At 38.4% G+C, this 13,107-nt stretch overlaps 1 pseudogene; it reads right to left on the bottom strand.

The window, feature by feature from the left end:
* Positions 1–10,377: 10,377 nt before the first annotated feature.
* LOC116597722 lies at positions 10,378–11,490 on the bottom strand (annotated as a pseudogene).
* Positions 11,491–13,107: the final 1,617 nt, after the last annotated feature.

A 13,107-nucleotide genomic window follows, 5' to 3' on the forward strand; every position in this document is an offset into this window, starting at 1 on the left:
TCTTAAATACAGGGAAAAAAAAACTGGTGTTTGCCAGAGGGGAGGTGGATGGAGTAATGGGTAAAATAGACAAAGGAAATTAATAGTAAACTTTTTTCTTTAAAGATTTATTTATTTATTTGACAGAGATAGCAAGAACACAAGCAGGGGGAGTGGGAAAGGGAGAAGCAGGCTCCCACTGAGCAGGAAGCCCGATGTGGGGCTCAATCCCAGGACCCTGGGATCCTGACCTGAGCCAAAGGCAGACGCTTAACAACTGAGCCACCCAGGCATCCCACTATAGTACACTTATTTTGATGAGCACTCTAAAATGTACAGAATTGTTGAATCATTATGTGATATACCTGAAACTAAAATAACTCTGTAAAATGAAACATAATTTGCATATCTTTTAACAGTAAATTTCAATATTCATAAATCGTCAGTACTCTTGGCTCATCTCTACGGTGATGATTTTAACTCTATATAAACCCTCTTTCATTTTGAGGACAGATTTCTCAGAGTCAAAAATAAATCCAATGCAGTTTCTAGTCTCTTCCAGTCTTCCCAGGAATGCAGCTGCCATCTATCCAACTAGTTAGTCAAGCTAGAAAATTACAAGTCATCTGTCATACCTTTTCCTTGAACCTCACACCGGTTCTGTCATTCTTAGTGGAACTTGCTGATTCACTCTTAAACAGCTTTTAAAAGCATTTAAATCCATACATAAAGCCATCTGTATGATGTCACTACCCCGTTCTAGCCACTCAGCTCTCCTCAGTATGAATTCAATGGCCTCCCACTGGTCTGTCCACTGGTCTTTTATTCTAAGCAGTCTCTGAAGAAAAATTCTTTCACTATATAGAACTGATTATATCGGGCGCCTGGGTGGCTCAGTGGGTTAAGCCGCTGCCTTCGGCTCAGGTCATGATCTCAGGGTCCTGGGATCGAGTCCCGCATCGGGCTCTCTGCTCAGCAAGGAGCCTGCTTCCCTCTCTCTCTCTCTGTGCCAGCCTCTCTACCTACCTGTGATCTCTCTCTGTCAAATAAATAAATAAAATCTTTAAAAAAAAAAAAAAAAAAAAACTGATTATATCAGGCCATTTCTCCTAAAGACAAAAACCAAAATCTTTATTAAGACTCACATGGGAACACACACACACACACACACACACACACACACACACATACACATGTCTGATCCCTTTTCTTCTTTCACTTCAAGCACTCACTGAATGCAGCCCAGCCACACCCCTTCCTTCTTTTCCTAAAATAGACCAAGCTCCCTCCCTTAATCATCAGTCAGATACCAACAAAAGCTTTGTTGATCACCTGGAGTGAATGATTATAGCAACTGCAACATTAATAATTTAACATTTCTATGTCTGATTATTCAATCAATGTTTGTCATTTCCTTGAACAAAAGCTAAATGCAGACAGAACCTTTCATGACTATCACAGGTACCTAGCACAAGATATATGACACATAGTTCTAGCTCCATTAATAATCTGTTGAATGAATTAATGAATGATAAAATGATCTGACAACCTTAAAAAAAAACAATTTTAGTTTCTACTGAATCTTCTTAAAATTTCTAAAGCTTTAGTATCTTACTAAGGCATGTTGTTAAAAATCATTTCCTGGGGCGCCTGGGTGGCTCAGTGACTTGAGCCTCTCTGCCTTCGGCTCCGGTCATGGTCTCAGGGTCCTGGGATGGAGCCCCATGTCGGGCTCTGCTCAGTGGAGAGCCTGCTTCCCCCCTCTCTCTCTGCCTGCCTCTCTGCCTATTTGTGAGCTCTCTCTGTCAAATAAATAAAATCTTTAAAAAAAAAATCATTTCCCTACTTTTTTTTCCACTTTCAATAATTCTTACACCTCCTGGCCATCTCCTATTTCTTGTCTTTCCGTACTCTCACCCTGAAGAAATCTTGTGCTCCAGCCAAATCAAATCTTACCACCCTCTCTTCTTCAGCTTTCCTTTTAGTCACTATTAGAATAAGGATGGGGCTCTTTGGTTAGGAGATACTCTTTACAGAAATAAGTGAGGTAAGGGGAAATAATAATGGCTAGCATCTACGGAGGGCTTTGCAATATGTCAGGCACTAGTTTCAGCACTTTCTGTAGACTGGCTTATTTAAACTACAAAAATCCCAGTAGATAAGGGCTAAAGCAATTCTCATTTTAATGAGAAAAATGTGAGGCACAAAGAAGTGAGTAATTTGTCAAGATCAGAAGGATGAGAATGGTTGGGACCCTGTCTGAACCTAGAAAGTCTGAGTCTACTGTCTATGATCTTCATCATTAATCAGTATGCTATTGTTTCCCTAAAGCAACAAAATAATTCTCAGTGGTGGTGAGCCTGGAAAAAGTGGAGAAAACACATGCACTGACATTTTTTTTTTTTTGTGCTTGTCACGCACTCCTTCCTGCACCCAGTTTCTAGCACAAACCTTAGAAAACAGCCAATAAAAACATCAGTAGAATAAATTAATGAATAAAAGAATTGATGAACGAATCAGTCCATTAGGGGGTAAGACTTAAGGTGCTGAAAAAACAGTAATCATTAGGCAGCATGCGTTAAAGAGAATAATATTTAGATAGATTGCAGGGAACAGCTTTAAAAAGACACTAGTAACTAGATACATCATTATTTACATGTGAAGTGTTGGGGCTTGGACTAGAGTATAATCATTAAGCTGGTCAGTTAGATATCTTCCACAAAATTTTCGAATATGAAGTTCTTTTTCACATCTCTGACTTTCATTTCCGTATCTATAGAAGGACAGATAAAGCAAATAGTAGGAAAAGGAAGGCAATTTACATCTATGAATTGTTGAAATATCTCATAAAAACAGATTAAAATAATTACATAATTACTCTCCAAAAAAGACCAGCTTTTGACTTTACAGAACTTATTTCCCATTTAATATCCCATAAAAATTACACAGATCTCTTTCATTGTAGTTTTACTGATAAGGAAAAAAGTTAAACTGTTTCGAAAAGGGCTTTTCTCTTTTTTCATCTCTATTATTTTCTCTTCCCTAAACCATATCAGATTTAGACTCAAGTTCGTAAATGCTACTGTAGTAGACAGAATAACATCCTCCCCCTACCCCTCCACTAAAGACGTCCATGTCCCAATTCTCAACACCGGTCAGTATGTTACCTTACCTGGCAAAAGGGACTTTGTTGATGTGATTAATTTAAAGATCTTGGTTGGGGAGACTACATCTCTATCGGAGTGGATCCAGTATAATTACATGTGTCCTTAAAAGGAGGAGATGAGGGGTGCCTGGGTGGCTCAGTGGGTTAAAGCCTCTGCCTTGGGCTCAGGTCATGATCCCAGGGTCCTGGGATCAAGCCCCACATAGGGCTCTCTGCTCAGCGGGGAGCTTGCTTCCTCCTCTCTCTCTGCCTGCTTCTCTGCCTGCTTGTGATCTCTGTCTGTCAAATAAATAAATAAAATCTTTAAAAAAAAAAAAAAGGAAAGAGATGAGGTGTCAGAATCAGAGATAGTTTCAAAGATGGAAGAAAGGGCCACCAACCCTGGAATGCAGGAGGACTCCAGATGCTGGAAAAGACAAGGAAACAGATTTTTCTCTAGAGTTGCCAAAAAGAATGCAGCCCCCCACTCCCGCCCCCTGCCACCAAACACACACACCTTGAGTTTAGGACTTCTGACCTCCATATGATAAGATTGTGAATTAGTGTTGTTTTAAGCCACTATGTTTGTGATGTTTGCTACAACAGCAAAAGGAATTTAATACCCCTATGGTATGACCATAACTTTGTTTCATTTTAAGGTTGGCAAAGGAAAAAAGAACTAGTATTGATTCATCTAAAAGAGTCAATTATTTTGCTATTGCTGAGGACAGAGAATTAAAGCAATTCTTGGAATATTCTAAAGAAATCTAGTTTTGCTTTATTTTGTTTTCTGAGATGCTTTAAGTGACTTTAATATATCTTAGTTTTTCAAAACTGAATTACCCCTGGAGGAGTAAGAGATTGATAATGGGAGAAGGACAAAGAGGCAATGTAAATGTAAATATACCTGTAGACATTGATTTAGGTATGTGCTTAATTCATGAAGTACCAAATGTTTTATGCTGTTGTTTTATTAGAGCGAAAAAAACCCAATAGCTCCTGAGAATTAATGTTATAAATCCAAGCATGTAACTGATATACAAACTTCACTACCTAACAGGCATTCTGAAATTATATTGTTTAAATCAAACTTTTCTAGCAAATTAGAGGCAATATTTACATTTTCCCCTGTGTTAATTACTCCCTTTTATCCACGCCCTAAACTGTAATTCACATTTCAAATCGTATGCTTCCTACTAGAATAGTCTTCTATTAATTTACCCATAACCTAAAATTTAATTTCAGTTTTGTATCTAACTAATAGGTGCTTATCCTTTTCATTTTTTGTACATCTAATCTGATGTGGAGAACAAAGACAAAAGAAAAAAAAATTAAATTTCCTTGCATTCTATAGCCCATTGACAAGTCCATGAGACTCGGAGAGTGACCTTCCTCTAGGAACTCAACTGCCCTGATGTTAATAATTTGCTAAGGGCAAGGTGTCTGGAAGGCTCATTCAGCTAAGTGTCTGCCTTTGGCTCAGGCATGACCTTAGGGGTCTGGGGTCAGCCTGGAGTTGGGCTCCCTCCTCAGGAGGGGAGTCTGTTCTCCCTCTCCCCCTGCCCCTTACCCCGCTTCATGTTCTCTCTCTCTCTTAAATAAATCAATAAAATCTTTTTTTTTAAAGATTTTATTTATTTGACAGACAGAGATCACAAGCAGGCAGAGAGGCAGGCAGAGAGGAGGTTCCCTGTGCAGGGTTGGATCCCGGGACCCTGGGATCATGACCTGAGCGGAAGGCAGAGGCTTTAACCCACTGAACCACCCAGGTGCCCCTAAATAAATCAATAAAATCTTAAAAACAACAACAATAACAACAACTTTGCTAAGGGCAAAAGGTAACCTTAGCTTAATGTTAGCCTGACCTCTAGGATCCTGAGTCTCCTTTAAGATACAAAAATTCCTTTGGAAACTTCCTTTATTTCTACCCCCCAAGTTATATGTTGGCAATCATCCTCCAAACATATGGAACACTGATATACATTTAGAGGGTCTCATTACTGAGATTTTACTAGACAGTAGTTAATGAAATTTTCCAACAACAGCTAGCCCTTCAACTAGAAATCTTGCTTTCAAACTCTTTAGAGACTTACACTATCCCTAAAGCCCTCCCCTTGGAAGTATATAATCAGCCACTCCTCACAACGTCAGTGCAGCTTTTTCTGCCCACAGATCTTGTCCACATACTTTAATAAAACCACCCTTTTGGAACCAAAGACATTTCAAGAATTCTTTCTTAATCATTTGCTCTGAACCCCAACATTTTCACATCAAAATCCAGCTTTCTACTGGTCAGAACTTTTCCAAGTCTGCTTAAATATATATTTAAATAACAGTGGAAAGGATTCATATCTTGGTATAATTTTATTTTACTTTATTATTTTATTTTTTGGTACATTTTTATATTCAAATACAGCAGACTGTTTTTTTTCCTTAAAAAAGACCTATATTCTTCATATATTATTACTGAATCTACGTAGATAAACCAGGAATAATTCCAAACTATCTTCTGACTATGTGTGTTAAATGTTGTGAGATTAGCAAATCCGAATCCTCAAATTTAAGGAAAAAAAAAACAACTTTTTATGTGCCAGACATTCCTCTTACCTCTGTTACAATTACCCAGGGAGAATTCTCATATTCCGAAGTTTTGCTTTCTTTGTAGCTGCAGAGTGCAAGCTGACTGGCTGTGATCTCACTAGATGATGCCAAGAGAATCTGTATTTCTGCCTGATTGGATGAAAGCAAAGTTCTGATGATTGTCCCAAGCCACAGGTTTAGGCAAGACTTCTAGATTCTAGAATCTAAAAGGAGCTTTTTAAAATGTTGTAAACAAATGAGGTTTTTCCTCAGTAATGTATTGGCCTGACACAATATTTTTCAAAGAAAGCATCTCTGTGCCTGAATTATATTCTTCCTACATAAGGATGAACATTTGAACTCAAAGAAAACAAAATAATTGATATCTATTCTTCCTTTAATGCCCTTGTTCTTGCCTTAATCATCACATTGCAGTTGAACTTCATCATATCAAACAGTTCACTAAGTGGTGCTACCATTGATCCTTGTAATTCATTCCACAGTCTTTTGCAATTTCACCTTGTCTCATTAAGTTCAGTTCCAGCCTCTTTCATGATTAGACTATAATTGGTTAGTCTTCCATTAACTTCATTATAGGCAATTATTTAAGAAATTCTCTTAAAGAGTTGTCAAATGGAGAGGAATTCAACAGATTTTAGAGTTACTCTGCCTTTGGGTATACTCTAGGCAGATAACATTCCAGAAACAATGTGGACTCTCAAGTAGCCTCAGGCATGCATTATAATTTCTGTGGTTCCTATAGTCAGGAGGTTTGAGTGAGTCTGATTATTCACTCTCTCCATCTTTGGGAACTCACCCAATTAAAGTCAAACAAGGACCCAGTAAGTATTAAAACAGGCTCAGATTTAAAACCAGTAAAGCTGGATTGAAAGGGTGCCTGGGTGGCTCAGTGGATTAAGCCTCTGCCTTCGGCTCAGGTCATGATTTCAAGGTCCTGGGATCGAGCCCCGCATGGGGCTCTCTGCTCAGCAGGGAGCCTGCTTCCTCCTCTCTCTGCCTGCCTCTCTGCCTGCTTGTGATCTCTCTCTGTCAAATAAATAAATAAAATATTAAAAAAAAAAAAAAAAGCTGGACTGAAGAACATAGCAGGGTATTTCTACCTTTATTTTGAGCCTTGAAATTTATTTTGAGCCTCAAGTCTCTGATCTGTTCATCACATTATTGGCAGACAGCTGGGCCTAAAAGAAGCCCTGCTTCTTCAGTTTATTTCATGGAATTTATAGCAGCAAGCATTTGATGTGCTTGGACACAACTCACTCCAAAAGGACAAGAGGAAGTGGGTCCATGCTTCCTAAATTATAAAGCTGATGATTATGTGATTCAGGGAATGGTGTACTCTTAATTGGAATGCTCCCTTCTTCTATCATTACAGAGAACTCAGTGCTGTAGCAAGGTGGGAAGGGAGGGTGGGATGGAGTATTGCTTCCTTGGAAATGGAGTGTAGGTGCCTTCAGAGAAATATGAACATGTAACAATAGCTTCCTGAACCCAGGAAAAACACTGTCATGTGCTGGGTCTCTGACACCGTGATTCCAAGTATTGCTGTGGAGCTGTTTAGAACTTGGACTCAGCAGACATGACTTTCAGTCTCAAACTATCACCTTACAATTAGAGCATTGCTCAGATATCTTAAGTGTCTAAATCTCAGTTTCTCCATCTGGAAAAGGGCAGTGATATCACTACTTACTTCACAGGATTGATGTGGCTATTAGGTGAGAAATTACACTTGATAAAATAAAACACTATTTTTAAAAACCTGAAGAAAGTCCCCACCAAAATGACAGTATAATAGTGATAGTAGTAATTATTTTATTATTATCTTTACTATCATTCTCAAATGGATATGCTCTTTGTTTTGAAGTGAAATTATTTATATATTCACATATAGATTTATGGTCCCTATCAACTCTAACCCAGGGTCAGTAAACACAGCCCATAGGCCAAATTCATCTGCAAATCTTTTTTTTTTCCCTTATAAACAAATTTGTATTGGAACATAGCCATACTTACTCATTTAGATGTTGTTTATGGCTGCTTTTGAGCAACAATGGGCAGAGTTGAGTAGCTGGGACAGACACCAGACACAACAATTTGGCTCACAAAATCCAAGGTACTAACATTTGGGCCCTATAGAGAAAAAATTGGGCAATTACTCCTACCTCTGTGCTAGAATATGTGAAACATTAAAATGGGCCCAAGCAGGATGGTAAGAAGCTCTTATGGCAATTCAAAATTAGATGGAGTACTGACATACCTTGAAAGAGGTATCGGTTAAAAATGTTATATTGCCTATTATTTGTGTTCATGGAAGAGTCAGACTTTGGAAACTTTGCTGGGATGACTTTGAAATAATGCTGTTTTTGACCCCTTCAAGCAGATATAAATAGGCATGTTTTTGTTTTATATTATTGTTTCTTAATAAAACATTTTTAAGCAAATTGGTTTTACATCTTTACTAATTTTCTTTCCTCATTCCAGATTGTCATTCTTTTTCTAATAGCTTAAGATAAATACGAATTCCTTTATTTTTCATCTTTCTTCATGAATAATGGAGTGTTGTGAAGGTCAAATTCTTTTTCAATCCTGCTTTTTCTCAATCCCCTAGGCTTTGTTATAATGTAGTCTCCTTTTCATTGTTATTTAGTTTATAATTTTATTTTTGTTCCCTTTCATTCAAGAGTTGGGTGTGCTTCTTAATTCCTAAATAATCATGAAACATTTTAAATTTATTTCTAGTTTTATTTTGAGAATGTGATCTACAAATGCATTACTTTTTGGATTTAAGAAATTCATTTTAGTCAAGTGTGTGATTAATTTTTATAAATGTTCTATAGGTATACACTAAAGATTATTCTGTATTTGGTGAATTTAAGCTCTTCCCTCCTCCAAATACAGCCATAGTTATATAATCAAATATATTTATTTTATTATTCATATGTTCTATGTCTTCATTTGTTTTTTGTCTATTATCTCAATGCAGTTCTAAAATGGTTATATTGAAATATACTTGCACTAAAAGGAAAGAAAAGCACAGTATGACCTCATTCGTGCATATGTAAAATTTTCCTTAGATGTGTTGTGAACTTTGTTATTTCCAAGTGTTATGGCCATCCTGACTTCCATCACTGTCTTGTTATTTTCAGCAGATCAGGGTTTCTATCACTTCAAATCTTCCTATTTTTAAAGCCGATATATGAAAGAGCTGTCGTGTGCTGATTGGCCTTGTAAATATCTGGCAAATTCCTTAGATCCAAGAATGTTTCTCTTGCATGGATGTTTTTCAGTACAGCAACTAAAAAACACAAAGCAATAGGCCTTTGACTGGAGGTCAAACGGACTAGCTTTATGCTCCTACTTAATCTGAGTCTTGCCTAAAATGGTGTATTTTCATTTCCAAGATATTATTCTACCACAGGACACTAGGTGGGGCTAAAATCTCACTTAATGCTTCTCATAATGCACACTGATCTGATTTCTCCCAATTCAACTCTGATTCAGGTTGTTTTCTACTGTGCCATTTTCACGATCCTCATATACAGACTTCAGTGAAGGGTGGCATTTTGGTCTTAACAATAGAAGTGGAATACTTCTTAAAAATAATTGGCAGAGAAAGGAATGCAAGGCATTTCAGTGTGTTGCCTACATTAGTCTGCTCTATGTAAACTAAAAGATTAGAAAAGACTATATAACTGCAGAGAAAACAGTGTTAAAGGAAATGCAAAGGAAGGAAAATTTTCGTAAGTCATGGAAATCACTAACCCAATACCTTGCTTCTTAATGTTTTTCAGAAAATAGAATGTAAACCAGAACAATTGCTTTGTTTCGACTGGCTGTAAAACCAGGCAAAAGAAATCTGATACTTCAAAATCTATAGCACAAAATCAAACAAGGAAGAAGCAAAACCTTTAAAATTAAAGTATCAGATATATAGAAAGTCCAAGCGTTTTGACAAATACAAGAGTTTTGTTGATGAAGTTAGCTATTTTTTCTAAGGTGTTTTCTTTATATAGGTAATAATCCAATTGTTTCTGAGGGAAGCAGTAAGGAGCTATAATTGCTAGTTGTGAAAGATACACTATTAGATCTTACTATTGTAATATAGTAACCTATATCTTTTGAATGGAAGTTTTTGTAAGTTTAGAGGCCCAGTTTACAATGATTTTTAAAAGTGCAGCCTAATAAAAATATTAGTAGGCAAAATTAGGAAATAACTGAATACACACTTCGGGTATAATTAAGGGTCAAAGACTTAAAGACAAATGTCTCATTCATCTAGAATAGTCACTCCAGAACTATGGACCTGTATCCATTGGGGTGAGATTAAAATCTCAGGTATACTGCTGCTCACTACAGCAATTGGTAAAGCTTTGAGTATTCATATTGGAAATCTTAGAATTATCATTGTATAATATTAAATTTTGCAAATTTACCTGCAATCCACTTATCCCTCCCATTATTGCTCCTTCCAGGAATCTTGACACTCCTTTGGTGTTCTCAGGAGTATTTTCAACATAATTATTTCACAAGAAAAGGAAATTTTGCTTTGAGCATTAAGACGCATACATGGTCCTGCCATATTTATGGAATGGCTTTTGAAGTATTTGATTTTTAGACTGAAGATATCCACATTGGTTTGGGGGAAATTGTTACCTTCAGAAATCTTTTTGTAAATCATTCTTCTTGAGAACTTCACCTTTTCAGGACTTGTCTAGGTTCTCAAGAAACCGTTTGAAAACTTCCACATAGGAAGCTAGAAAGTTCTTATAATCTCTGATTCTATGTTTAATATTAGATTCAGCTTCATTCTCCTCTTTTTTTCTGCGTTAGTAGAAATGTTACCCAATTCATGGCAGATGGAGATTTGTTTAGAACAGTAAATGGATCAAACTGATCCTCTTTCTGTAAATCAATAGGCACAGAAATGCAGCCTGTTATAGTATGAATATTAAGAAAGCTCTTCAGTAAAAGATTGATTCCTTCTCTAACATGGACATCCGTAGAAAAGTGTCCGAGCGTGGTCTCCCACTCAAGCCTGGGTCCACGTTTGTCATTTTTTATGTTATTCTGACATCTGCTGGCTACCATCTTGAAATGCTCCCAGTGCCGACGGGAACTGTGATGCTTTTGGAAGATCTGTTGAAGTTCCTCATGAATTGGCTCAAGGGCAAGTTCTCAAATCTTATCCCAGCTTTATTTTCAAGAATATATTGATCAACCAAGGCATATTTTTTGACGTATTTTAAAATTATGTTTATAGATATTCTGACCGAAGGTGAAATCTTTCACTTAGAACTTAGTTCTTAACATTTTCACCACCCTTTGCAAGACTCACAGTCAAGTATCCCAGAATGTACTGTGGAAGACCGTTTTCTGATTTATCACGGATCCAAAAATGAACACCCCTCCTTGCATCCAGATCATACCTGGAGACGATGCTGAAGTCCAAAAAAGCCCTCCTTCAATGTCAAGTCCATGATGGATATGGCCATCACCCTGAGGGGCCAAGACTCAGAACCTATGTCTACAGAACGCGGACATCTAACACACTGCCATAACCTGTGATCCCAATGTCAAATAGTTCTTTCTCCTGAGCCGGGGAAGCTCTGGGCTTCACTGTTTCATGCTGTTCAGGTCTGTGGGACTAAATCATGCACTTCCTGCATCTCCTTTTCCAGATCACTTTGGGAGTCGAAGGATTCGTAGCAAACGTGGTCGCCATCTTCTAGTATGAATGAAAACTCATCGTGTGAAAGCAATTTTTTTTTTTTTTTAAATCACTCCGCAATACTTCCGCCGGCACAGGTAACGCATCTGAAGCAGCTGCGGCTGCTGAGGCGGTCTAACGTCTCCGTCTGCGGCTGCGTGGAGCGCGGGTCTCAGCGCCTCCGAATCACCGCCGCGGGAATTGGAGGGAACTCACAGTGCCGAGCCTGCGCCACAGCGGCGCGGGCCAGCGCCCTCCGCAGGGGCCGCTGGAAATGGTAGCTCCCGCTTGCGGGTTGGTCTGAAGGCCTCATGGGCTTCCGCGTTGTGGGCGCATGTCTCTGGGGTTCACTGCTCAGCTGGACGCGAGGAGGCTGTGCCCTTTCCAGGAAGAGGAGCTTCTGTGGAAAGGTGAGCTTGTGAACAGGCTGAGAATGAACACGCAGAGAAAGAGACACGAAGCATCAGGGCAGGAGAACGGGTGGGGATGTGGGGAGAAGTTCCAGGCTCTCTCCAGGCGAGCGGCTCTGCTGGGGAAGCTCCCAGAGCGATTTTTAATTCCTGGCTCATGGTGCACTGTATATCCCTGAGGAAAAGGAGGTTGGAAAGGGGGGAAGGAGCAAGCCTGCCCTGCTTAGCTGTAACTGCTGCTGGGAGTCTGAGCTCCACAGAGTATGAATGAACTTTAGATGGAGTTCAAGAAAAGAGAAAGGACCCAAATAAATAAAATCATGAATGAAAGAGGAGAGATCACAACTAACACCAAAGAAATACAAACTATTATAAGAACATACTATGAGCAACTCTACGCCAACAAATTTGACAATCTGGAAGAAATGGATGCATTCCTAGAAAAATATAAACTACCACAACTGAACCAGGAAGAAATAGAAAGCCTGAACAGACCCATAACCAGTAAGGAGATTGAAACAGTCATTAAAAATCTCCAAACAAACAAAAGCCCAGGGCCAGACGGCTTCCCGGGGGAATTCTACCAAACATTTAAAGAAGAACTAATTCCTATTCTCCTGAAACTGTTCCAAAAAATAGAAATGGAAGGAAAACTTCCAAACTCATTTTATGAGGCCAGCATCACCTTGATCCCAAAACCAGACAAGGATCCCATCAAAAAAGAGAACGATGAACACAGATGCGAAAATTCTCACCAAAATACTAGCCAATAGGATTCAACAGTACATTAAAAGGATTATTCACCACGACCAAGTAGGATTTATTCCAGGGCTGCAAGGTTGGTTCAACATCCGCAAATCAGTCAATGTGATACAACACATCAATAAAAGAAAGAACAAGAACCATATGATACTCTCAGTAGATGCTGAAAAAGCATTTGACAAAGTACAGCATCCCTTCCTGATCAAAACTCTTCAAAGTGTAGGGATAGAGGGCACATACCTCAATATCATCAAAGCCATCTATGAAAAACCCACCGCAAATATCATTCTCAATGGAGAAAAACTGAAAGCTTTTCCGCTAAGGTCAGGAACACGGCAGGGATGTCCATTATCACCACTGCTATTCAACATAGTACTAGAGGTCCTAGCCTCAGCAATCAGACAACAAAAGGAAATTAAAGGCATCCAAATCGGCAAAGAAGAAGTCAAATTATCACTCTTCGCAGATGATATGATACTATATGTGGAAAACCCAAAAGACTCCAC

The sequence above is a fragment of the Mustela erminea genome, chromosome 8, assembly GCF_009829155.1.
Source record: "Mustela erminea isolate mMusErm1 chromosome 8, mMusErm1.Pri, whole genome shotgun sequence".
NCBI classification, from domain to species: domain Eukaryota; kingdom Metazoa; phylum Chordata; class Mammalia; order Carnivora; family Mustelidae; genus Mustela; species Mustela erminea.